The sequence below is a fragment of the Mustela nivalis genome (assembly GCF_964662115.1).
Source record: "Mustela nivalis genome assembly, chromosome: 20".
In the NCBI taxonomy this organism is placed as follows: domain Eukaryota; kingdom Metazoa; phylum Chordata; class Mammalia; order Carnivora; family Mustelidae; genus Mustela; species Mustela nivalis.
Genome location: NC_139039.1, coordinates 39,918,818 through 39,944,410, shown reverse-complemented (window position 1 = coordinate 39,944,410; position 25,593 = coordinate 39,918,818).

Sequence of the window (25,593 nt, the reverse complement as noted above, 5' to 3'; positions counted from 1 at the left end):
CTGCACTTAGCACCCCCACCCGTGGCTTTCCTTCCCGTCTACCGAAGTGCCGAGGACTCTCACATGGGGGCGTCATTTCTTGTGTTGGGCAGGCGGGTCCCTAGGTTGGTCCTACAGGTGACTCCTGGATGCCAGTCACCGAACCTAGTGACCAGTTCTGCCGTGGCCTCCCGCGTGCTCCTCGTCAGAGCTGGCTGCGAGGGGGAAGGGGAGCAGGTGGGCTCTCCGGGGGTCCCTGCAGAAGCTCCTCTCGTGTTGGAAGGGCCAGCCTTCTTTCCGGGTGTGCACGGCGTCTGCAGGGCTCTCTTCCTTCTGCAACAGTCCACTGAGCTGTTTTCTTAACGTGGCTTGTGCACTTGACTATGGATTTTATTTCGATAGAAATGTTAATCATGAAAACGCCCAGGAGCCTGGTAACAGACACACACACACACACACACACACACACACGGGTTCATAGAGACCGAATGTGTGTGCCCCCCAAATCCATACCTGGAGTCCCCACCCCCAGTGTGAGGGCGTCAGGAGGCGGGGCCTCTGGCTGTGATGACTTCAGGGGGTGGAGCCCCGTGATGGGGTCCGTGTCCTTCTAGGAGAGCCCCCACGGGAGGACACAGGAAGAGGTGTCCGTCTGAGACCGGGAGGGTCCTACCGGAACCTGCCACGCGGACGCCCGATCTCAGACTTGCGCCTCCAGAAGCGCGGGACACGAGCACCCACGGCATAGAGCCACCCAGTGCGTCGTGTTCTCAGCGGTCGCAGCACAGCAGAGGTCGCTCGCTCAACCGAAGCTGTGGGGAGGGGGACCTTCTCTCACGTGACTCAGGTCCTTGTGCTCAGTGTCTGCCTGTGGCTTCATCATCTCCGGGCTCGGCTTTCGGTTCCCGGTGCGGGCAGGGGAGCAGCCCGGACGCCGGTGATGCAGGACGGCTCGGGGACAAAAGCTCAGCGTCCCTGGCCGTGGTGCACGCTCGCCCCAGCACAAGCCCCCAGCTGAACCCGAGGCCAAGCGAAACTGTAATAATGAAACCCAGAAGGTCATATCAGGATTTCCAGCCCCGATGCAGCGTCAAATCTAGGGTTCCCGGATGGATAATAGGAAACACCTTCAGCCCTAAAGGAGAAGCAAAGACACTGATGATGGTTTCCCTAGACCCGGGTGGACCGGTGTGGGGAAGCAGGGAGGAGGAAAAGACCCCCCCCCCCCCAAGGTTCCTGGGGAGGGTCGGAGCCCTGCTGTGAACTGGGTGGGGCTTCTAGAAAGGAAGTGGAGCTCAGGGCTCCCAGGGGGCGGGGGGGGGGGGACTTTTATCCGAGGCCCCATCTGTAGAGAAAGGGCAGTGGTTCCGGCTGAGTAGTGGTGTGTCTGCGTGGGATTCTCCATCCGCGGTGAGTCACAGAACTGACTCTGACCTGTCCGCGGCTTTGCTGCTTTTCCTTGTCGATGTTCGTGGGTCTTGCTCCATCAAGGGTCAGAGGGGCGTTGAGGTCCTTGGTCACCAAAGGGAGATGGTGCCCTTTAAGTGCCCATAGGATTATGAAGACCTGTCACCCCAGTTATGAAATTCAAAACAAACACACCACCAAAGAGATCAGTGCTGCTCTCCAAGTGGCGGGGCGTACACGTGCGCTCCCCCTTCCTGCCTTTCCTGGCGTCAGTCCTTGTACAGCCTCCTCCCCCGCAGGCGCGTGTCTTCCTCCTGCGGGGACTCGGCCACCGGGTAACTCAGCACCGCTGGTTTTTGGAAAGCCCTCAGGGAGCGATGCTTGAGTCTGGGAATCCTTGCAATCGCCAAGGCTCTACGTTGTGTAGGATCAAAAGCCCCACGAGGACTGAAAACGTGCTCTGGTCGTCAAAGGGCCTGAGAACGGAGCTTGCTCCAGGAACAAAAGGAAACACCGTCCACCCTTTTCTCCAAGCGTCACCCCTCAGGCCCTTTGGGGAGAATTTCACTGTTGAATTGGAAAGGGTCGTTGGGAATTTTTCAGTCAGGGTGGACCAGCGGCTCCTGGTGAGATCACCAGGAGTCAGGTCACCTCGGGAAGAGAAACGTCCACGGAACCTGATGACCCCTTTCTCTCCTGCTGCCTAATAATTCATGGGATAATCGTTGTCTTGGCCATCTGCACTCTCCAGCCGGCCTCCACCTGCTGCAATCAGGATGCCCGGCTTCTGGTTATGACTTCATCACTGACGAGTTGTGGGAAGTCGAGCAAATCCCGGAGCGTTTTTGTCACTCAGCTGTGTAGGCACGCGTAGCTTCTGTACGTCTCTGGATTTCTGTGCAGGTCGAAGGGGAAAATGCACAAGTGTGCATCGCGAATGATAACGTGAGACTCGTTAACGCCTCTCCTATCCGCACCGGTGCCACACCTTTATTTATAGGTGGGGGGGTTTTAGGGACAGCTGTGGTTTTGTCCGGGTGTTGTGAGGGGAGAGGGGGAATGCGGGGGAAGCTGGGTGGGGAGACGGAGACCCTGGCCTCCTGTTAAACTATTTACACTGTATCCCACGAATGTGTCACCGTACCTCCCTCCTCTTACTCTACGCACAGCAGTGTGGGAGCGAAGTGACTCCGTGGAAACTGAAATTAAAATAGATTTATATCGGGAGTAGCTGACAGTTTGGAGTTTGATAGTCTATAAAAACTCGAAAACTCCTCTCTTTTTATTTGGCCTTGGGGCATAAATTATTGATTGAGCTGACAAACTCGGGCTGATATAGTACAGGAGCATTTCATCAATAATATCTCTTTTGCTTATCCGGTAAGTAACCTCGGTGTTAGATAGAGAGGGGAAAGAAAAATCGCAGGGGGAAGATACCCCTTCCCAAACTGCAACGGCTCGAAAAAGTTGTGATTCCAGTTCTGATCCAACCGGGCATGAATTTCAGCGGGTCTCACAAGAGGGCAAGAGTCTTGGTGGCAGGTGAACCGCGGCGCTTCTTCTGGAAATCCACATGGTCGTGGTGTCGGAGCAGGTCGAGAGTGGTGGTCGGCGGGGACAGACCAGCCTCCTGGAGGGCACCTCTGACCCCAGAAGGGAGGCGATCCCAGGAGTCAGGACAAGGGGCCGTGGCTTTTCCAGGCTGCCAGGCACTACTCGGGACGAGGCGTCTGGCTATGGACTTCATAATTTTACTTGATGATGAAAACACAATTTTTTCAGCAGACGCAGGTTCCACCTTGCCTTACACTGGAACCCGTGAGGATGTCTGATTCCTCGTTCACTACAATAACCACACATTCTGGCCAGGCAGCCCATTGTCTATTTTTAGTAAAATATCAGATTGCAATTCTAGAATCTCTTTGAGATTCAGCTGGAAATGAGCGTATTTGAATCTCCAGTGCAAAAGAGATGCCCCAGGGAGGATATTACATATATCACGGCAGCGCAGCTAGGGGCAGCTTTGCCCATTGTCAATAACAAATTTTCCCAATTTATTTTACTTGCATTGTATTAAGTGGGGAGATCTGATTCCTTTCAACTCACACTATCATGTGATTTTCCGAATCAGAAAAGGTGATGTTAACTTGCTCCCTCAATGGGCAAGTCCCACTTGGGAAATACTGTGCATGTGTATTTTAGCCCCTTTCCCAAAAGTATGGAGAATTTCAGGTAAAACACCTGTGCACTGGGAATTTCTGTAGCCTGGGAAGGTTACAGAATCGTGGCCCGGGCCTTCCAGGGGCTGGCGGTGTCCGGACTTTGTGTCTCCCAGAGCGTGGCCTCCCTCGCCAGGGGCAGGCGTGCGGGGAGTCCCAGCCTCTGACTCTTCCGGAGCCCACGTGCATGATGCAAAGCAAATCGGAGAGCGTTCCCTTGACCACCGGAAGGGGAAAACCTGCGGTGCTTTCAAGGAGCAGAGATGACGCCCGGCACGCGGCAGTACGGATGCGGCCCTCTTGACGCTGTGGCTCATCCACGGATTGCCTCTGTTCTGGGCGAGGCCAGTACTATTTCGTTTTGATGAACATGGGGACGGTTCTCTGGATTGCTGCCGGGTCACCGTAATTACTGGTCCCCCTAAGCCACCTCCGAAAGAATAGATATTTGGTTTTCTAATGTCTGGGGAAGGAGCCGGGACAGTTGTCGCAATGGCAGCGTGGCCCGTGTGCCGGCGTCTCGCGGACCGCAGTCGGAGGCACGGCGTCTGCCCTTTCATTTTCTCTGTCCGTTTCCGTTCATGGGGACTGGGACGTGATAATATTTCTTCCTGTGAGTGAAGTATGTGTACTTCTTCTTCTTCTTCTTCTTCTTTTTTTTTTTTTTTTTGAAGATTTTACTTCTTTATTTGACAGACAGAGATCACAAGTAGGCGGAGAGGCAGACAGAGAGAGAGAGGAGGAAGCAGGCTCCTTGCAGAGCAGAGAGCCCGATGCAGGACTCGATCCCAGGACCCTGGGATCAGGGCCTGAGCCAAAGGCAGAGGCTTTAACCCACTGAGCCACCCAGGCGCCCCGAAATATGTGTACTTCTTAACCATTTCCCTACTCTTGGGCATTTGAACGGTTCCTGATGTTTTATAACACACAGTGCGGAAGTGAAGTGACTTTGGTGGCAAACTTTTGCACGCCACTTTATAATATCACTGTTTTCTTACAGGTCTGTGCCCCCTCTGTGTCTGTGTGGTGCCAGGAGCCCAGCGTGTTCATGCATGCCGTGTGCTCGTACGCATGTGTAGACCTCATACAGACACAAGCAAACGTGCATGCATTTTTTTTTTAAAGATTTTACTTATTTATTTACCGACAGAGATCATAAGTAGGCAGAGAGGCAGGGCAGGGGGTGGGAAGCAGACTCCCTGCTGAGCAGAGAGCCCGATGCAGGACTCGATCCCAGGACCCCAAGATCATGACCTGAGCTGAAGGCAGCAGCTTAACCCACTGAGCCACCCAGGTGCCCCAAACGTGCGTGCATCTTACTAGTTTTCTTTTCATTGAGTTTACGGTGCTTCCGTGGGTTTAAACTACTTCATTTCATGTAATCCTCTTTGGGACCTGGTGAGGCGGTTGTGGTTCTCAGTGCTGTGCCGGGAAGGAAGGCCGCTGCTCCCAGCGCCCAGGAGAGCAGAGCCGGGCTTCGCGGCTGGGCTGCGGGCACACAGGCCTCGTGCTCCCCGTGCTAGCCCTTCCAAGTTGTCACAGCACTGAGCGAGTGGGATTTCACGGAAAGAGCCCACACGGGACGAGGCTCTTACCAAAGTCTCCCGGGTCCGGTGTGACAGACGAAAAGCCTTCTACGTCGATGTGGCTGGGACTCTGCGTAATATTTCTATGCCCCCGAAGCACCGTTTCAGAACGTTGTCGATTTTGAAAGCACTCTCGCAGCTCAGGGTTTCTAAACTTTCCACAAATCAATTAGAAGACATTTATTTAATCTGAGGTTAATCAATAAATCGATCGATTATGAAAATGAAAACATTCCCAGTGTGGCTTTTGGATAAACATGTTGTGGCCACGAAGCCCTATGTCAGGCCTCTCTGGAGCCCGGCGCCGCGTGGGGGCCCTGGCTTCATGTTTTTACACTTTTCTGAGCAAATCAATTAGAAGGCCTGATTTCAAGTGAGATTAAGTTGATCCGTTATGGAAATTAAAACATTCCCCATGTGTTTCATAGATTGAAAACCTGAAGCCACAGAAAGCATTGATCTGCGTTTTTCCTTTATGTTTCTGTTCATTGGTTTCAGTCCTGCGCCCTCGCAGGTTGTGATCAAGCCACGGGAGATCCAGGCCAGCGTGCGGCCTGCGGGGCTGCACTGGCTTCGGCTGGTCCCGTCCAGCGCGGCGGGAGGCAGTCAGAGTGAACAACGTGCGTTCTCGTTAGAGCCTGTTCCCAGGATAGGAACAACCTCCCCGAGGAGGAGCCTCAGAGGACCACGCCTGCCCTCGGCCCTCCGCACTGTGGCTCCGGCCGCCTCTTGTCGTCCCTGCCCTTGATCTCGGCTTTCATGTGCTCAGCTTTGAAAGCAAAACAGGTTCTAGGTTGACTCACAGATTCCTGGACAACCCAGGGCTTGCAGGCGAGCAGCGGGGGGAGGTGGCCGTCCTGCCGGCCGCCAGCAGACTCCTTGTACTGAGAAGGGCTCCGGGCTCACCTGCCCTGCACGTGAGGACGGACCTGGAGCTCTCTGGGGCCCCTCTCCTGCGGGCCCGGCCCTCATCACGGGGACGTCAGCCTCCTGAGCTCGTCACCCCTCCGAGGGTCCCCTTCTAATGCCGTCACTGTCGTGGTCAGGGTTTCAGCCCATGAATTCTGGGAGTCCCCGCTGGAGCTCTTTGTGTTGCTTGTGGCCGTTGCGAGTCCCTGCTGGAAGCCGCTCTGCATGCTGGAAGGCTCTGGCCTTCGTGGCCCTGCTCCTGTGGCCGGGAGACGCCGCCCTGCGCGGTGGACGGCAGGTGGGGTCCTCCCACTCCCTCAGTGGGAGAGAACCTGGGATTTTCTCGGTGATTCTAAATGTCTCATCCCCTCGGCTTGAGCAGCTGAGTGAAGGCAGCAGGGACTAGACATAATCAAGGGGCCGCGGTGACTGCATGGTGTCAGCGAAGGCACCGATCCGCTGAGCAGTCTGGGGTCTCTCAGCTTCGCGGGGAGGCCTTGACAGAGCCTCGAAAGCCCTGTTCTTCTCAGTTATATCTGTAGAAGAAGGGCAGGGGTGGGGAAAGGGAGAGCAGGGGGCACGGGGGGGGTGAGCAGGGGAAAGATGGGCGGGGGCGGGGGGCCTGGGGACAGACGCCCCATCACCCTCTTTCTGGAGGACTCAGTTACACACGGAGCTTTTCACGGGGCCTCGTGCAGGTGGTACCCGCATGTGGGGGGCTCCCTGCTGCTCCTGCTGGGGGGGGCGGGGTCCTGTCCCGTCCTGCAGGGGAGAGGCTGCTCAGGCTGACCCCAGCATGTGGACAGGGGATCCTCTCACAGGAAGGAGCGTCTTTGGGCTGAGCCTTCCGCTGCCTTGTGTCCTCGGGGAGGGGGAGGCAGGGAGAGAAGGGGTGGCGTCCCTCCTGAGCTCACGGAGATGCATAGGTCTTGTCCTATCTGCTGGCTGTCCTGTAATGTCCCTCACTCTGACCCTCATTACCTGGAGTCAGCACAGACCCACAGGTAGGGGCTCAGCCCAGGAGACTGCCCCCAGGTCATCCCAGGGGCCACCTGCTGGTCTAGGACCCCTGCACTTCCGACCAATGGACTCCCATGTCCACCTCCTGGGATTTCATAACTTGGGACAACGGCTCAGAGAACGCAGGGAAACAGGTACTTATCTTTGTGGTTTATTACAAAGGATACCACTGCGGAGCCCACAGGTAGAAGGGATGCGCAGGGTGGGGGGGGCAGGCGGGAGCTTCTGTGCCCTCTCTGGGTGCACCCCCCACCAGGCACCGTGTGTGCACCAGCCCCAAAGTTACCCGGATCTCACTTTGGAGTCCTAGGCTTGATCCTCTGGCCCCCAGCCTCCTTCCTGAAGCTCTCTGGGGTCCAGCAGGTCACCCCGTTAGCATAAACACAGGTGTAGTTGAGGTGGGCTTGCTGGGAGTAAGGCAGATGCCCCTGTCCCCCTCTCTGGGGAGAGCCAGGGGCCCAGGGTTTCTGTGCCAGGAACCGGAGTGACGATCTTAGACGCATTTCTAGTTCTATGACCAGGGCAAGGGAGGAATGCTCAGTGCAGAAGCACACCCAACTTCAAATACTCAGATCCACCCCCTGAGCCAGAAGAGGCTGATGCCCCTAGTTGCTGAGTTCCCAGTGTTGGTTCCCTGCATCCCCAGGGGAAGGTGAGCCAGGAGCACGCCTCACCCATCTGTGTGCGAGCCCCTCCATTTAGGATGTGGTTGGTGCCATCTCCGGGCAGGTGAGACGGGGACCTTGTACAGCTGCTCCTGCTGGAGTCAGTCTCCTGGTCCCTGACACACTGGCCCATCTGTCTCAGGGTCGCTGAGAATTGGAGAACTCTGGGGGGCTCAGGCCAATGTACCTGTTTTGTTGAAGAAAAGCACACATTGGGGCAGGCGTCCTTTAGCTGAGAACCCCTTGCAGGAACCTGCGGGGCTCCAGGGAGGCACGAACGTGCGTCCTGATGCCACGGCTCCGTGGGCTGATGAGCAGAATGTCCTGATGTGGTGGTTCAAAGGAAGTGACCCGGGAGACCTTTCTGGATGGGTCCACTTCCTACTAACATTTGATGTGCATTTTGTGTTATTTTCAGCTTTCTGAATCTCACACAACCATAGACAAGACAGAGTTAGCGGTCACCTTCTGTGGATGACAGACAGCGGCCCAGGTCTGCAAACTCCAGGCTTCCTGTCCCCTTGCGGCAGCCCCTCGGCTTGTAGACAGGAAGCTGGGACCCGCAGGGTTTCTGCAGGACCCGGCGTGTTGCGCATGTGCGTGTGGACCCTGCAAGACTAGGATGCATTTCTCCTGTGACGGGAAGACTCGACCCATGACAGCTTCTGGCTGACTTTGGACGAAGGGGTGAACTTGGGCAGAGCAGGGGGTTGTAGACCAGGGTTTCCCCATGTGGGAGGGATGAAAAAACCCGCTTCTTTGTGTCCCCAGATAATAATGTCTCTTTATTTTTTATTTTTTTTTAATTTAAATTCAATTACCAACATACAATACATCATTAGTTTTTGACATAGTGTTCAGGGAGTCATTATTGCATGTAACACCCAGTGCTCATCACAGCACGTGCCCTCCTTAATGCCCGTCACCCAGCACCCCATCCCCCCCGCCCCCTCCCTTCTGCAACCCTCAGTCAAGAGTCTCTCATGGTTTGTCTCCCTCTCTGATTTCTCCCCCTTCGCCTGTGGTCCTCCATGCTATTCCTTATGCTCCACAAGTAAGTGAGACCATATGATAACTGACTCTCTCTGCTTGACTTATTTCACTCAGCATAATCTCTTCCAGTCCCGTCCATGTTGCTACAAAAGTTGGGTATTCATCCTTTCTGATGGAGGCATCATATTCCATAGTGTATATGGACCACATCTTCCTTATCCATTCGTCCGTTGAAGGGCATCTTGGTTCTTTCCACAGTTTGGCAACCGTGGCCATTGCTGCTATAAACATTGGGGTACAGATGGCCCTTCTTTTCACGACATCTGTATCTTTGGGGTAAATACCCAGGAGTGTAATTTCTGGGTTGTGAGGCAGTTCTTTTTTTTAATTTTTAAATTTTTAAATTAACATATAAATGTATTATTAGCCCCAGGGTCTGTGAATTACCAGGTTTACACACTTCACAGCACTTACCACAGCACATACCCTCCCCAATGTCCATAGCCCCACCGTCCCATCTCTACCCCCTTCCCCCCAGCCACCCTCAGTTTGTCTTCTGAGATTAAAAGTCTCTTATGGTTTGTCTCCCTCCCAATCCCATCTTGTTTCATTTATTCTTTTCCTACTCCCCAAACCCCCCACATTGCCTCTCTAATTCCTCATATGAGGGAGATCATATGATAGTTGTCTTTCTCTGATTGACTTATTTGACTCAGTTCCATCCACATTGTCGCAAATGGCAAGATTTCATTTCTGTTGATGGCTGCATAGTATTCCATTGTGTATATATACCACATCTTCTTGATCCATTCATCTGTTGATGGACATCTAGGTTCTTTCCATAGTTTGGCTATTGTGGACATTGCTGCTATAAACACTGGGGTGCACATGCCCCTTTGGATCACTACGTTTGTATCTTTAAGGTAAATACTTAGTAGTGCAAAGCTGGGTTGTAGGGTAGCTCTAGTTTCAACTTTCTGAGGAAACACCATGCTGTTTTCCAGAGTGGTTGCACCAGCTTGCATTTGCACCAGCAGTGCAGGAGGCTCTCCTTTCTCTGCATCCTCACCAACATCTATTATTTCCTGACTTATTAATTTTTTTTAAAGATTTTATTTGTTTATTTGACAGACAGAGATCACAAGTAGTCAGAGAGGCAGGCAGAGAGAGAGGAGGAAGCAGGCTCCCTGCTGAGCAGAGAGCCCGATGCGGGACTCGATCCCAGGACCCTGAGATCATGACCTGAGCTGAAGGCAGACGCTTCATGGACTGAGCCACCCAGGCGTCCCTGATGGAGTTTTCAAGGTAACCGTGTTACTTACTGTTGGTGGGTGACCATGGAGCATAGTTTCCGAGACTCGAAATGCAGGATGATTGTCATGCCTTAAAGTAATTCGGGGTAGTTTTTCAGGTACAAACAGAGCCCAGATTCAGAGATACAGACCTTCTTGGTTCACCAGGTTCTCTGACATATGGAAGCATCATATATGGTTCCTTTGAGGTGGGGACAATTGGGTCCCTAGCATATTAAGTGTTACTGGCTAGGTTGTAAATGAATCTCATCCTTAATTTAGGCTTTTCATGTCTCTTCAGCTAGAGTGTGAGCGCTCTGCTTTCTCCTGGGGTCTTACCTGAGACCAGGAAGATCGCCCGCCTTCAATTCTGTGATAGCGGAGTCTTTCCCCATTATGAACTAACAAATATCTTCATTAGCGCTTCTCATTTCCGCTTCCACTTTTCTCAGAATTAAGCAATGTAATGCTTCTGAGGATGCTCTTCCTAAGAGTCTAAATAGAGACACGCAGAAATCAAAGTCTCATTTCCCCCTAGAGTGTCTGATTATGTGGGAACAAGTGCAGCAGCTCTCAGTTATCCATACTAACGGCAGCAGGAACGACCTGAGAAATCTTCCCCCTCATTGATTTCAGCCTTTCTGCCCAGCGGACCTGGGACGCTGCTGACAAGCATTAAACAAGGGGCTCACCTCCCGTCTGCTCTCCGTCCTTTCAAACCTGGGCTAACGAGCGCCCAGCCCACAGATGGAAGAGACAGAAGAGGTAAAAGGCAGGGGTAATCCCACACCTGGAGCGCCCCATCCTGAAGTGGTTGCTGTCTTGTGGTGTGCCCACAGGTTGGACAGAAAATCTGTTAGAAGATTTGCTCCCAAAGGGCTGGGATTGAAGTGACCTCGGATAAGGAGACAGTCTGTTCAGTGTCATTCGTCACTGTCTCCCTCATTACATGTCCCACGCATTGCACAAACCTGGTCCCCACCTGACACCACGAGATCTTAGTGTCGTGTAGTAGAACCCCTTGTTCCGTCTGGCACTGAGATTTTTACTGGCTCTCCCTTCGAAGTGATGTTTCTCACCCGTGTGCTTCTTGGTATTTCAGTGTATACTCTTTCTCCTTTTAACATACGATCCCAGAACACACTGTCTTCTCACGATGTTTTGTTCTCACCCTTGGCCTTTTGTTGTGTGTCTGTGTGAGCGCCATGGTAACACTTTTCATTTCTTCCACTGCAAGTTCAAGCAGGAGTGTCTTTGCGTTGGAGCCTCACACTTGGAAGGAGTAGCTGGTTCGTTAGTTTAAATGCAGATGTCCGTACTCTGTGATCGGCGTAGTAAGTGCGGGAGAGACACACAGAGAGACAGAGAGGCAGAGAGATAAGGGCAGTCAAGGTCACCAAAAGCAGAAGAAAACCAATTCCAAGAAAGAAACTGGAGGCTCTTGTTGAGCTTCTGAATGCAGAAGCCAGTGACCTTTTGTGTGGTTATTACGGTAGTTATTACCGTAGACGTCTACTGAGCACCTCGCCCCCCCACCACCCGTGCTGGGAGCTCCACGGAGTCCCTTGTTGTGTACCTGCTCTCAGGTTCACAGCATTCCAGTAGATCCACGCCATTTTCATGCGCATCTTATTGATGCGGAAGCTGAAGTGTTGAGAGCTCCAGCTGCTTGCCTGAGACCTCATAGGCAGTCCACGCGGTCTCCTGTCTCCCAAAAAAGGGCTCTCCCCCACTGTTAGTTTTTCCTTTCATATTCCAGTGTCATGAGAAATAGAGAAACTTGGAGGGTGAAACCAGATTTTTAAAAAAATGACTTGAAATGCGTCTCTCCACATTGAGCGGACCGAGCCGTGCCGATGGGGATGAGTCAGACGAGAGGGTGAGGATGAAGACCGGGGAGACGGTCTCCTGAAGACGGAAGACAGATACGTCTCCATGCCTGTGCCAGGGCCACCGTCCAGAGCACGGACAGGGGACCCTCCCTCACGCAGGCGGGAGCGCAGCTTCCGACACAGCCTCACGGCACCTGGAAGAACCGAACACAGGCTACCGTCGGATCCCAGATGCCTGCTCCTCGGTTTTTACCCAAAGGAGCTGAAAACTCGTGTCCACACGAAAACCTCTGCAGGACGTAGAGCAGCTTTATCTGTTGTTGCCAAAACTTGGAAGCCACCAAGATTCCTTCAGTAGGTAGACACATAGGTGAGCTCTGGTCCAAACAGACCATGGGATGTTATTCAGCACCAAAAAGAAAGGAGCTATCAGGGGATGAAAAGACAGGAGAGAGACTTACGTGCGTGTCACGAACCGAAGGGAGCCAGCCTGCGAAGGCTGCGTGGTGTATGATCAGAATGCTGTGACCTTCTGGAAAGGGTCAGCCCGTGGGGACAGTGGCTGGGGCCAGGCACGAGCAGGTGAGGCACGGAGGAGTTTTAGGGCAGGAAAAACACTGTAGGACGCCGCAGCGATGGGCACCACAGCGACGAGCACATGGCATTGTACTTGTACCCAAACCTATAAAATGAACAACACCGAGAGTGACCCTGACGGACCCTGTGGGCTCTGGGGGGTGACGGCATGTCCATGAGGGTTCCTCAGGGGTGACAACTGCACCGTCTGGTCGGGCTGCTGGTGGAGGGGGGGGGCTGTGTGTGTAGGTGGGGGCAGTCCACGGGAAGAATCTGCTTTCCTCCCAATTTTATTGTAAGCCTAAAGTTGCTCTAAAAATATAATACTTAAAAAATCTTAAAAAAAATGCGAAGTGGAGAATTACCCATACAGGTACAGGGATCAGCCTGGTGAAGTGTGGCCAGTCCGAGCGTGGAGAGATACGGAAACCTTTGAGGTGAGTGAGAAAGAGGTTGGGGGCACCTTAATGGCTCGTGACCACAGAAGAGAGGTGAGAATATTTGCCTCCGAGCATCTTTTTAAGTAGGAAAGGGAATGTTTCGGTGATCATCATTGCTCTGAGATAGTTGTAGCTGGCTTTACAATATGTTAATATATTACCTTGACAAAATTAGAATGAACTCTGAGGGGAGAGAGGCACTAACTCGCTCTTGGCTCAAGGGGTGACTGTGGGAGCAGATTTTGGAGACGGATTTATTTATTTATGTTTCTGCACACAGAGACCTTGAAGAGAATGGCTGGGTTCTCCACCGCCGGTGAAGGGGGTTTGAGGACCCCACGGCTCGTCTGCTCTGCCTTGAGTGGGGGAGGCGAGCGCCGAGGGTGGCTTGTCTGTGGGGCCCTGGGGGTGGGCTTCGGTCACATCACCTCTTCTCTCCGTCTGTGGGCACAGCACATGCTGCTCTCCCTCCCTGACCTCGAAAGCTCTGGCTGGGAACCGGTCACCCGTGCACTTTTATCTGATAAGGACACCTTTCGGTTTTGGGGAGGCAGAGAAATGATTGAGTTCACTGTTAGAGTTGCACACAGAGCTCTCCCCTGCGGTTTTCAGGGCACACTCCTCTTACGCTCCTTTCTGCTTCGGGTCGTGGGAGCCACCAGCAGTTGGGAGTTTTAAGCTGTTCGTGTGGCTAAGCCCGTGGGTTTCCTTGGAAATGAAAGGCTTGTTAACCAGGCAAAGGGTCCCCAGGGTGTCAAGCCGTGTCTGAGCCGTGTCTGAAAGGGGTGTCTAAGCTTCCACGTGGTGAATTCAGAGGGTGAAGCCTGCTTTTGTGTCCAGGGGGTGATCATTGGGGACAATGAGGCTGAGGTCACCGGGAAGGATTTGTTTTCTCTCTGTGTGCAAATGCATTACAGAACTGGCTAGCATCTCTGTCCCTGCTAGGCCGCCGGGTCTCCAGAGCCAATGTCACTCGTGAGCTCTGAAAAGCCTCATTTCAGCGCCCTGGTACACCCGCACATGCTCCTTCCGAAGCCAGGCTTTGCTCTGATGCCCAGCGTCAGAGGCCTTAGGGAGGAATCATCAAGGTCAGTCCCACAAGCCTCATTGCGAAGTGCCTGCTGTCTCAGATTTCTAGGGATTTGCCGGACTGTGCCGTTCTCAGACCCATCTGTACCGCTAACATGAGCGCCTTCCATTCCGCACTATCTCCCCAAAGAGTTTCCGTGTGGCTCTAACACCTTCTTGAATATTTATACATAAACTTCCTCATCTCCTAGTTTCTTTTCTAAGATTCCCGCATCCCCACAAAGTCGCTTTAACGGCTCTACGTTACTCCGCTTTCCTCCCTCCTTGTTGGGGTCCGGAAAGCTGCCCGCCTTGGCTACCAGACTCATTCCCTGCTCGTTTTTATGCCTCGCTTTGCTTCACTTTTGCACACCGCCCCTGATCATCATGGGGTCTGATTCAGGCATGTTCTTAAGGCTGAACAAAAGGATTAGAATATTTGGAATAAAATGTGCCCCGTGGGAGTGAGGGAGGCAGGTCCCCGTGAGCAGCCCCAGCACGGTTTCCCGGCCCGCTCTCCTTCTGCCCTATCCCCACCTCCGTCTGCCTGGGCTTCGGGTCGGAAACCGGGTGGCGCTGGGTGGCCGCCCGCAGACCTCCAATTAGGACTCACGGGTCTGCTGGGTGCAGGCGAAACCCCTGTCCCAAAGGCAGCCCCCACAACCGGCCCCCTCAAGACCGCCTGTCCACTCTGGGGACCCTGCCTTCCATGCTTTGGGAAGTTATTTTTCCTCTGTGTGGAAGCCACTTTCTTCCCCTGTAAATAGATTAATTGTATCTTCCTCTCCGGGTGTTTGAGGGGATTTAAGCTAATCAAATCCAAGAACCTGCCAGGAGGGTTTACGAGAACATCATTGTAAAACCTCGATAGATTAGGTCTCTCTCCTTCCTCCGACAGGCACTGTGCTGCTTCACCAGCACCGGGCAGACTCTGGCCCTCATACCTGGAGGGTAAATTTAGGAATAAAACAAGCGCTGGGGCGATGGTCCTGGAGATGAGGGGCTTTGTCTCCCAGGCCTGTTGCTGGCTCAGAAGTCGGAGTTCCGGAGTATCCCTCAGAAGAACGTGGGTTTGCAGTCCAGGTTTGCAGTCTGGCTGGTGCGTCCTGTGGAGGAGTTGAGCATGTCCTGCCCGTTGTCAGAACCGTGGGGACAGGGTCATTCACTCCTGCTGTGTTTGCAGCCCCAGTGGCCCCGCTGGGCTGTCACTCGTCTTCAGAGGCTCCTCTCCGCCGCCTCCCCCACAGATGCCAGTGCCTCTGTTCTGGCCTCAGGCCCTTCTGCCAGCCATGCCCCGGGGCTCCTGCCCTGGTGTGGGCAGCGTTTCCTCCAGGAACCCTGTGGCTCCTGCCCAGACTCAGCCCCCACTTGACCAGCCCCGTGAGCCTTCCAGGGCTCCTCTGCTCGGCTTCTGAGTAGTCCAGTGTCTCCCGACATTCTGTCCACTCTGCTTATTTACCAGTTGTGCCTACTTACCCCCGGCACCCGCGAAGTCGGTGAGATCGCAGGCACTTCGGAATTCTTATGGCGGATTCTCGGAGTGGGGCTCCCCTAGATTGGGGTGCATGGGGGTCCCATGACCCAGCTCTGACTTCTCAGTATTTGAACTGCATTTTCATAATTGAGAACTGACCCAAATGGTGTCATCATGACATCTACTTTATTTTCAAATTATATTGAAATAGCCTACGATGTGTGCTCTGTACGTGTTTTATTATTGTGGCCGGGTAAGGCCATAACTCTGTTAGCCCATTGCAACCCAGCAAAGGCGGACCTACGGGGTTCCTCTTGAATAACTATATATGTGCCCATGTCCTTATATGGGTCATGTGTTCCTGCACGTGTTTCTGTGTGTACGTATACATCTCCTGTTAGAGAACAGGCTTCCACCCCTGTGACAGTTCCTGTAACAGAGGAAGAACCCATCAGTGCTTGGGACGATGATCGCATCTCAGGTTTTAGGAGGCTGGTGATAGAGAAGCGGCTTCTAGGGAGACTTGACTACTTTGTAACAGCAACACAACAGGATCAGCCCTATCTTCAGAGAAATTAAAATGTAACAATGTTGAAAAATAGGTAGCAGAAGGGGCTAGCCGTGTGCTCCTGCCCTGCGTTTGCCTGGCCTGAACGCTCAGCTCTGCCCTTCCTCCTCTCTTGTCCCACCAGATGCTTCACTGTAGTCACAGTGACTTTGGCTGCAGACCCGTGTTCCCCTTCAGAGCACTTCTGCAACAGACTCATGGGTGCTTAGAGAAACCAGGACGATGCTGTGATTTTGCAGGCGTGGGGATTTTGCAGACGTGGGAACAGAGGTTGGAGACAGAGTGGTGCTTCCATGTGGTCATGAGCTCATCAGTTCTTGGTGCCAAAGGGGACGTGAGGGTCATTTATTCTCTGAGTGAAATCAGCCCTATGACCCACAGCGTCCCTGACAGATGTCAGACTGCAGCTTGGACAGCTACTGTTGGGGAGCTCCGAACGTCTACAGCAGAACTGAAGGAGAACCGACTGTCCTATGTGGTTGAGCAATTCTGTTTCTGGTCACATTTTCCCCTTGAAATTACTAGTGCGAGCTCTTACCTCTGGGTTCACTCAAGGTACACAGAACTCATTTTTCAGCTGGTGGCCTCTTTCAAGGCTTGTGTGACTTCATTTTCCACTGCACTTTCCCGAGGCAGATGGGTCTCACAGACTTCACTATGACCCATTTGACATTGTTTCTAGAGCCTTCCCTCGCTGACATGTGTTCCGAATGTTTTTCTGGTATAGCGACGTTTCTTTTCAAATACGGAATTCAGGCTAACCACAGCACCTTGCATGTTAATGAATCCGATTGTGTAGCAACAAATACTATCCCCGTATGGGGTGCAAAATTTCAAGCCTAAGGCACAAATGGTTATTAAGAAGCAAGGAGATATCATTTACTCCTAGAATTCTACAGTCAACTTAAACACACACACAGTGTTTTCAAATGACCTACGTGGTATGCACTTAGCAACAAAGACATCGATCACACTGTAAAGAGTTAGCACAAGAACATAAACCCACTCTCTTGCAACGGACTGAGTTACCCCCGTAATTCCTGTGTTGAAGTCCTAACCCCCAGCATGACTGTGTTGGGATAGCACCTTTGAGGAGGTAATTAAAGTTAAATGAGGTCTTGGAGTGGGGCCCTAATCCTATAGATCTGGTGTTGCTGGAAGAAGAGACAGAGCCATCAGGGATACGTGTGCCGGGAGTGGAGACAAGCTGAGGGCATAGGCAGAGACCGCCGTGCACACACCTAGGAGAGAGGCCTCTGGAGCAAACACTTTGATCACAGACGTCCAGCCCCCAGGACTGGGAGACAGTCAGTGTCTGTCATGAAGCCTCCTCATCTGTGCGCCCTGTGGTGGCAGCAAGCTGGTCCATTCGGTCCCCCCATGGGACCTGGCTGTCCACACCTGCTGGGGCCAGCATCACCGTGACATGGATATTAGTCCAAACCTGAGGTGGGTGGCTCTTCAAGACAGATAAGCAGGGATTATTGAGAATATACAGACCTTATCATCAGCACTGTGGGGCTGAAGCATCCGTGACTTAGGATTTTATTACATAAACGTAAATTGAAACACTTGACAGAGCTACTGCCAGCATCCTTGGGGAGGGTTGAGAGTGAGAAGCCTTTTATATCGGGTCCTTTGAGGTGACTCCTTAGTGGGCAGTCCTTCTGTCTTTCTGCAAGGGTCAGTGATGGGCTCTGAGACGTTGGCTTTCCTTCGGGGTCTGTGGAGAGAGAGTGGTGGGGAGGGTCCCTGCTCTTAGGGGTGAGCTCAACCCTCAAGTGACTGCGCTACGGACCCCAGGAAGAAATCCTTACAAACAAGCAGGTGTGACCAGATGAGTCTGAAACGCCATCCCCTTAAGCCTCAGGGGTCTGCTCTGAGGTCCCCATGCTCCAACTGGCAAGCAGGGGGCAAACAAACTCTTGAGTTTGGTTTGTGCCGGAAAACATCCAGTTCAATCAGGCCTCCAGGCAGAATCCACACAGGACTTCTGAATGGGATTGCTTCTTGATGACGTGTGAATTTATCTATTTTCTTGATTTCCCCCTTGGTTTGTGTGCATGACTTCTTTCTGTAATGCTTTTGCTTTCCTTATGGAGCAGAAGCAACTGAAGTCAGCAAGGCTCTGACCTGAGGGAAGGAGGAATGGAAACAGGGCAGCATCCTGCGGGGGGTGGGACGGGGTGTCAACTGCTGTGCTCCAGCTGAGGGGTGCTGTCCCAGGCCCTGGGCCAGGCTGTCCCCAGACTTCCCCTGAGGATGTGCGACTGGGGCCCTGGTCTGAGACTCGGATGTCAGCTTGGGGCTGCAAGGTTAGTATTGGCTGTTCTGAAGACAAGAGGAAAGCTGACATCTAACTTGAGATTTAGGGACAATTGTGCAAAAGGACAGAAGTAATTTTATTTTATTTTTTAATATTTTATTTTATTTTTTTTCAGTGTTCCAAAATTCATTGTTCATGTACCACACCCAGTGCTCGATGCAACACATGCCCTCCTTAATACCCACCACCAGACTCACCCAACCCCCCACCCCCTCCCCTCTAAAACCCTCAGTTTGTTTCTCAGAGTCCACAGTTTCTCATGGTTTGTCTCCCCCTCTGATTTCCCTCAACTCTCTTCTCCTCTCCATCTCCCCGTGTCCCCTGTGTTATTCCTTCTGCTCCACACATAAGTGAAACCATATGATAATTGACTCTCTCTGCTTGACTTATTTCACTCAGCATCATCTCTTCCAGTCCCGTCCATGTTGCTACAAAAGTTGGGTATTCATCCTTTCTGATGGAGGCATCATACTCCATAGTGTATATGGACCACATCTTCCTTATCCATTCGTCCTTTGAAGGGCATCTCGGTTCTTTCCACAGTTTGGCGACCATGGCCATTGCTGCTATGAACATTGGGGTACAGATGGCCCTTCTTTTCACGACATCTGTATCTTTGGGGTAAATACCCAGGAGTGCAATTGCAGGATCATAGGGAAGCTCTATTTTTAATTTCTTAAGGAATCTCCACACTGTTCTCCAAAGAGGCTGCACCAACTTGCATTCCCATCAACAGTGTGAGAGGGTTCCCCTTTCTCCACATCCTCTCCAACACATGTTGTTTCCTGTCTTGCTAATTTTGGCCATTCTAACTGGTGTAAGGTGGAATCTCAATGTGGTGTTAATTTGAATCTCCTTGATGGCTAATGATGATGAACATTTTTTCATGTGTCTGATAGCCATTTGTATGTCTTCATTGGAGAAGTGTCTGTTCATGTCTTCTGCCCATTTTTTTTTAAAGATTTTATTCATTTATTTGACAGACACAGATCACAAGTAAGCAGAGAGGCAGAAACAGAGAGAGGGGAAAGCAGGCTCCCCGCTGAGCAGAGAGCCTGATGTGGGGCTCGATCCCAGGACCCTGAGATCATGACCTGAGCCGCAGGCAGAGGCTCTAACCCACTGAGCCACCCAGGAGCCCCATCTTCTGCCCATTTTTTGACATGATTATCTGTTTTGTGTGTGTTGAGTTTGAGGAGTTCATTATAGATCCTGGATATCAACCTTTTGTCTGTACTGTCATTTGCAAATATCTTCTCCCATTCCGTAGGTTGCCTCTTTGTTTTCTTGACTGTTTCCTTTGCTGTGCAGAAACTTTTGATCTTGGTGAAGTCCCAAAAGTTCATTTTCGCTTTTGTTTCCTTTGCCTATGGAGACATATCTTGAAAGAAGTTGCTGTGGCTGATATAGAAGAGGTTACTTCCTACATTATCCTCTAGGATTCTGATGGATTCCTGTCTCACATTGAGGTCTTTTATCCATTTCAAGTTTATCTCTGTATATGGTGTAAGAGAATGGTCAAGTTTCATTCTTCTACACATAGCTGTCCCAATTTTCCTTGTGCCATTTGTTGAAGAGACTGTCTTTTTTCCACTGTATACTCTTTCCTGCTTTGTTGAAGATCATTTGACCATAGAGTTGAGGGAGAAGTCATTTTAATATTCAAATGTCGTGCGTGGTCCACACGCAGGGAATGGACAGGTAGGAAAGAAATCTAATGAGTTTCAATAAGAGCTGGCGGTGTGGTGGTTCAGCATCTGGTCAGGGTGGCTGCTGGGTGTTTGGCTTTCTGCTGCACGGGTGCTCAGCACACAGCCCCAGGAAGCCACAGCCTGCCCCGTGCCCTTTGGAGACCTCACCCAGACCATCCTCCCACTCCTCCACCCCCCAGCCTGGAACAGCGTGCATTTTAAAGGACATTATTAAAAAACGAGACACCTAGTTAATTTCTTTTATATTCTGTGTTCCCTGATGTGCATTGAGAAAGTAAACACATCCCGAGGCAGGGATATTTTTGCCCCTGTAAATCAGGTGGATGCCTTTGGAGATGATTAGTTCTGTTATGCAGCATTGTAGGTGGGAAGTAATTTGGTTCCTTTGTTGTTTTTTGATCCATGTTTATCATCCTCTCCAGGTTATTTACCAAGCAGTGCAAGTAAAGAACTGGGAGGAAGGCAGATTAAAATAAGAAGGATGTTCCCGCTCTAGAAGTGCAGTGCTGAGCAGGCATGTCTCCTGAGATGAAGCCGGGCTGTGCTGGTCTGGAGGAGGAGGATTAATTAAAACTCACAGCTGTGATGGGGAATTTAAAGTGTGTTTGAACACTATTAAGTTTTTTTCCTTTTTTAAAAAAATAATTATTAGCAGGCCATGAGGCTGAGCGTACAAGTGGAAAGTTCCTCCATGTCTTTATGAAAATAATCTTCATTTAGACAGACCTGAAAACAAGTGTATGCTTTAGGGGCCCATGGGAGAGGAGTTGGTTAAAGTGTCAAAAGTGAATTTAGCCATATCTTTACAACGGTGTGCTTGGTGTGTTTAGAGGCAGGATGGCAAAAAGCGTCTGGCTGGGATGAAGAGAGGAGTCAGCACCTCTGATTCCAAGTTCTTCTGTTTCCACGTCCTTACACGGACAGAGAGCTGTTGCTAGTGAGCTATGTGTCTGTGGGGTTCTTTTATAATTGACTAATTAATGCTCCTTTTACTTCTTGCAAACACTGTTTGTTCCAACTTGCTGGTAAGATGGAGATTTAAGGAAACAGTATTGGTCCTACAATGGAGTGTGCCAGGCACATGGTGGGGCTTGGCTCAAGACCCTCACCCCTGTCTGGGTTTATACTTCTAACCATATGCCCTTAAAAATCTAGTATGGTTTGTTCGTTTGTTTGTTTGTTTGCTTCTGAAGTCTACTAGAGAGGAGTTCCAAGAAGGTAAAGCCCAGAAGTGTCCATTTCTGAAGTGTCTATGTCTGACCCAAGGTAGATGCTTGAATGACTTGGAATCAATTTCCAATCTGTAGAAGGAAATCCAGACACACACACACACACACACACACACACACACACACACACACACACACACATATATATTTTACCATGCATAAGTCATGGTTAAGTAATAAAGTGCAGTCATTAAGAGTCTGAGCTATGGAATTTGATGAGCTCGGGATTCAGTTCTGGATCTATGGCTTATTCACGCTATGTCCTGGATCAAATTGCTTTAATTCCAGATCCCTCTTTTTGGAAATAGACAAATGACTATGTCTTGCTTCTGAAGGCATATCCAGCTCATTCACTTGTCATGCTATGTATCGCATGTGATTATTTATGTGCTTCTCTTCTTCTGACCTACTCGTGTTTATGCCCCATGAGGGCAGGTATGGCACCTACTGAGTTCCCCATCCCCTGCCCTTAGAACAGAGTCAGGACTATTAATTGAGTGGAAGACCCCATAAACCCGAGATGAGGCGTTTCTCAGAATGACAGCAAGTCCTTGCTCAGCGGATGTTCACGCCAGCCCTTCCCATTAGCCGTATTAATAGGTGCTAGTCAGGACACTGCATACAAACGTGAGATTTTGCTGCACAAAGAAGCTTGAAAAAAAAAGAAGCTTGAAAGTAGGTAAATGCCTGTAAGGTGTGAGTTAATAAATGCATAGGATTTGTTTATAATAAACATATGAATTACTTTTATGCAAATCAAAACTTGAAAAGTGTTTGAAAATAGCTTGCTCTCTCAAATGGGAGTTTAGTCATTGTTTTTGTTATATATGTTAACTGAATTACTAAACAATCTTGTTGTTTAGGAAAAGCCTACTAATGGACTCAGTGTCTCCACTTTACAAGCTCCTGATGCTAGTTTGAGCAGTATTCTAAATTATAAAAAGAATTAGATTTTTCTTCTAGGTGACACTATTTCCAAAAGGATGATTGACTCTCAGATGCTTTACCATTTCGGAATTCTTAGTAGGAGAACCCTGTCCCTCCAGCCACTTAAACTCTATTGTAAACATGTGGTTTTGGATTGAGGCAACAACTTCTAATGGCAGGAAAAAGGTGACAATAGTGTCCTTCAGGAATGTGGATCATGACTTCGCTGAGTGTTACACTAAATTTCAATGGGACTTTTGCATTTTACTCAGGTAGTTAAGCATTGCCTAGCTGTTAAATATTATCTGTCTTATAGGTCATTCAATCCCTTGAGTTTTAATAGCAAGTTATTATTTTCACATTGCACACTCTGAAAAAAATCTCTAGGGAACAATCGAAAGATAATCACTGTATTAATTATCTAACTACTTAAGAATGACTTGATTATAATAACAATTTGTTACATGATATATAAGGCATATTTCCTGTGTTTATTAAAGAAGGAATTACACCAGCAATAGATAATAAAACTAACTTGTTTATAGTTGAGCTGAACATCTTTGAGTGATTGTGATTTTTATGTGTTTTCTTTAATTTTTATAAAATCATTTCCCTTTCTTAATCGGTCTTCTACAACCAGTTTCCAGATTTCATATTAACTGGCGATGACTCAGTCATTTGTTGATAAAGTAGGCAATTTCTTTCATATATCAAGGGCATAAAAGAGACAACAGAGGTTGCATTTTTTTTCCTAGTTTCTTTTTTTTTAATTAATTTATTTATTTTCAGAAAAACAGTATTCATTATTTTTTCACCACACCCAGTGCTCCATGCAATCCGTGCCCTCTATAATACCCACCACCTGGTACCCCGACCTCCCACCCCCCCGCCCCTTCAAACCCCTCAGATTGTTTTTCAGAGTCCATAGTCTCTCATGGTTCACCTCCCCTTCCAATTTCCCCCAACTCCCTTCTCCTCTCCGTCTCCCCATGTCTTCCATGTTATTTGTTATGCTCCACAAGTAAGTGAAACCATATGATAATTGACTCTCTCTGCTTGACTTATTTCACTCAGCAGAATCTCTTCCAGTCCCGTCCATGTTGCTACAAAAGTTGGGTATTCATCCTTTCTGATGGAGGCACAATACTCCATAGTGTATATGGACCACATCTTCCTTATCCATTCGTCTGTTGAAGGGGATCTTGGTTCTTTCCACAGTTTGGCGACCGTGGCCATTGCTGCTATAAACATTCCTTAAGAAATTAAAAATAGAACTTCCCTATGACCCTGTAATTGCACTCCTGGGTATTTACCCCAAAGATACAGATGGAGTGAAAAGAAGGGCCATCTGTACCCCAATGTATTTGGTTTTAATTAAAAGGTATTGTACAATACAAACTCACTTCTGAGCAGGAATAATTTCTTTTTGAATTCTCACATCTGGCTGACAAAGAGGCTCGTATCTACTCAGGTGAGGCCAGAGAGGAATTCTGGGGGTTGTTCTAAAACAGCCACGGAGTAGACCTATTTCCTACCTCCAGCTTCATTGTGACCAAATCCCTTGGTTTCTGTTACTGAAGAAAACCCAGAAGTTCCACAAGGAGACGCTGGCCATGGGGAGGGCCTTGTGTGACTCTCATTTGATCTTCCCTTTGCCGGGGGTAGGAGTGGGTGAGAGTTCTCATTTCTGAGTGACGAGGTTCTCAGCAGGCTGTTTAGCTCTGTATGATTCTGGTCTGGGTGAGAAAAAAAACCCATCTCTTTGTTTTCCTTTTGCTGTCTGGGCAGGGGTTACCAGGAGAAGCGGCCTGTGCATCTGGGCAGAGGGTGTCCAGCCTCTCCGCCCTGCATCTCCAGGCTGCTGTCAGGGCTCTACACCACACAGGTGTCCTCTGCGGAGGCTTGGTGGTCCTCTGGGTGCTAGACAGACAGCTCCTGGGATCACACAGAACCAGGTGGATTCCAGCCACTGCTGTGGACCAACGCTCTGGTGACTCCAGAGGTTTTGGTCTTCATTTCTTCATCTGTGAAGTTGTTATTTTTATTCATCCAGGACTTTTAAAAATCAGCTACAGTGAATCCTCGTGGTTTGGAAGAGACGGTGTGGGTTGGCCCTGGGTGGGTGGTGGTAGGAAGAACGGTCTGGCATCGAAGCTTGTTTCCTGAATAAACGGGAACCATCCCAGATCTATTTCTTTAATGTTCCAGGTAAAATTTTATCTGAAGAGTGATCTGCTGCTAAGATGAGAGAGAAGATCTGAAAAGTAAGTAACAGCTTTATTCTGTGAGTTCGACGTCCAAGGAGGTCATCTGGGGGCTCCTGCTCCTTCCGCCTTCCTTCCTAAGAAGAGAAGGCACGTCCCATTGGAGCCTTCCTCCCCCGAGCTTCGCCTGCTCTCCACCCACACAATAAAGACACAGGCTTTTACTTGTTGCCCATCTCACTTGTAAGCACTGCAAATTCAATAGGACTTCTAGAAATAAAGTTGAAAAATACTTTTAGACATGGTTTCACTTTCTGTAGCATGACATCTTTATTCATATAAGAAGCAGGAACATCTTTCAATTTGCGAAAAGAGAAAAAAATGCCCTTCTCCTAAAAAAGGCCTTAGAATACCAATCATGATGCCAACGACACAAGAGCAAATCGTTCACATGAGTTGAAACTGTCTCCGTCCCTTTCAGACTTTCTCGAAGGCATTAAAAAGTTTTAATAAAGAAAACAAGATGAGATTCTAGCAGGATGAGACCATTACTTTTAATGAGATTCTTTGAAATGAAGAACAACATTCTTTGAAATGAAGAACATTCTTTGAAATGAAGAACTTTTTTTTGGTTAAAAATAAAGGATTAATACTAATTACTTGCTTTGCAACAAAAAGAAGCAAAATAAAAACCACGTGTGGTCGGTCATCAAGAGCAGGAATCCAAAGAGACTTTCAAGTTAGACCTTGTCTGCAATGATGCTCATTTCGTCCTGGTCTAAGCGCAAGGAGACCTGGCTTTGAGTCCTGGCGTCACTCTACTTAGCCGTGACTGCGGACCAGAGCCTTGACCGAGGAGCAGTGCCTGGGACCAGAAAACCCAATACAGCTCCAGAATTTCAAGGCTCTATCACTCAGTAATGCCTCTTCCTTTCCTTCCTGAGATTTTGATCAGAAATGAATACGCGTGGAAGAGACCCCAGTTCATGGCTCCCACATACCTCTGTTGTATGAAGGGGCAGAAATATATTAGTTTTCTAGTGTATTTTCAAGTCGCCTTTTCAGCGGTAATCAGTTTGGGAAAATACAGGAAACCTTAGAGCTGAAAGCGAGGAATTACCTGTGGGCACGAGGCAGCCCCACCCCATGTACCCGCTATTCATCATC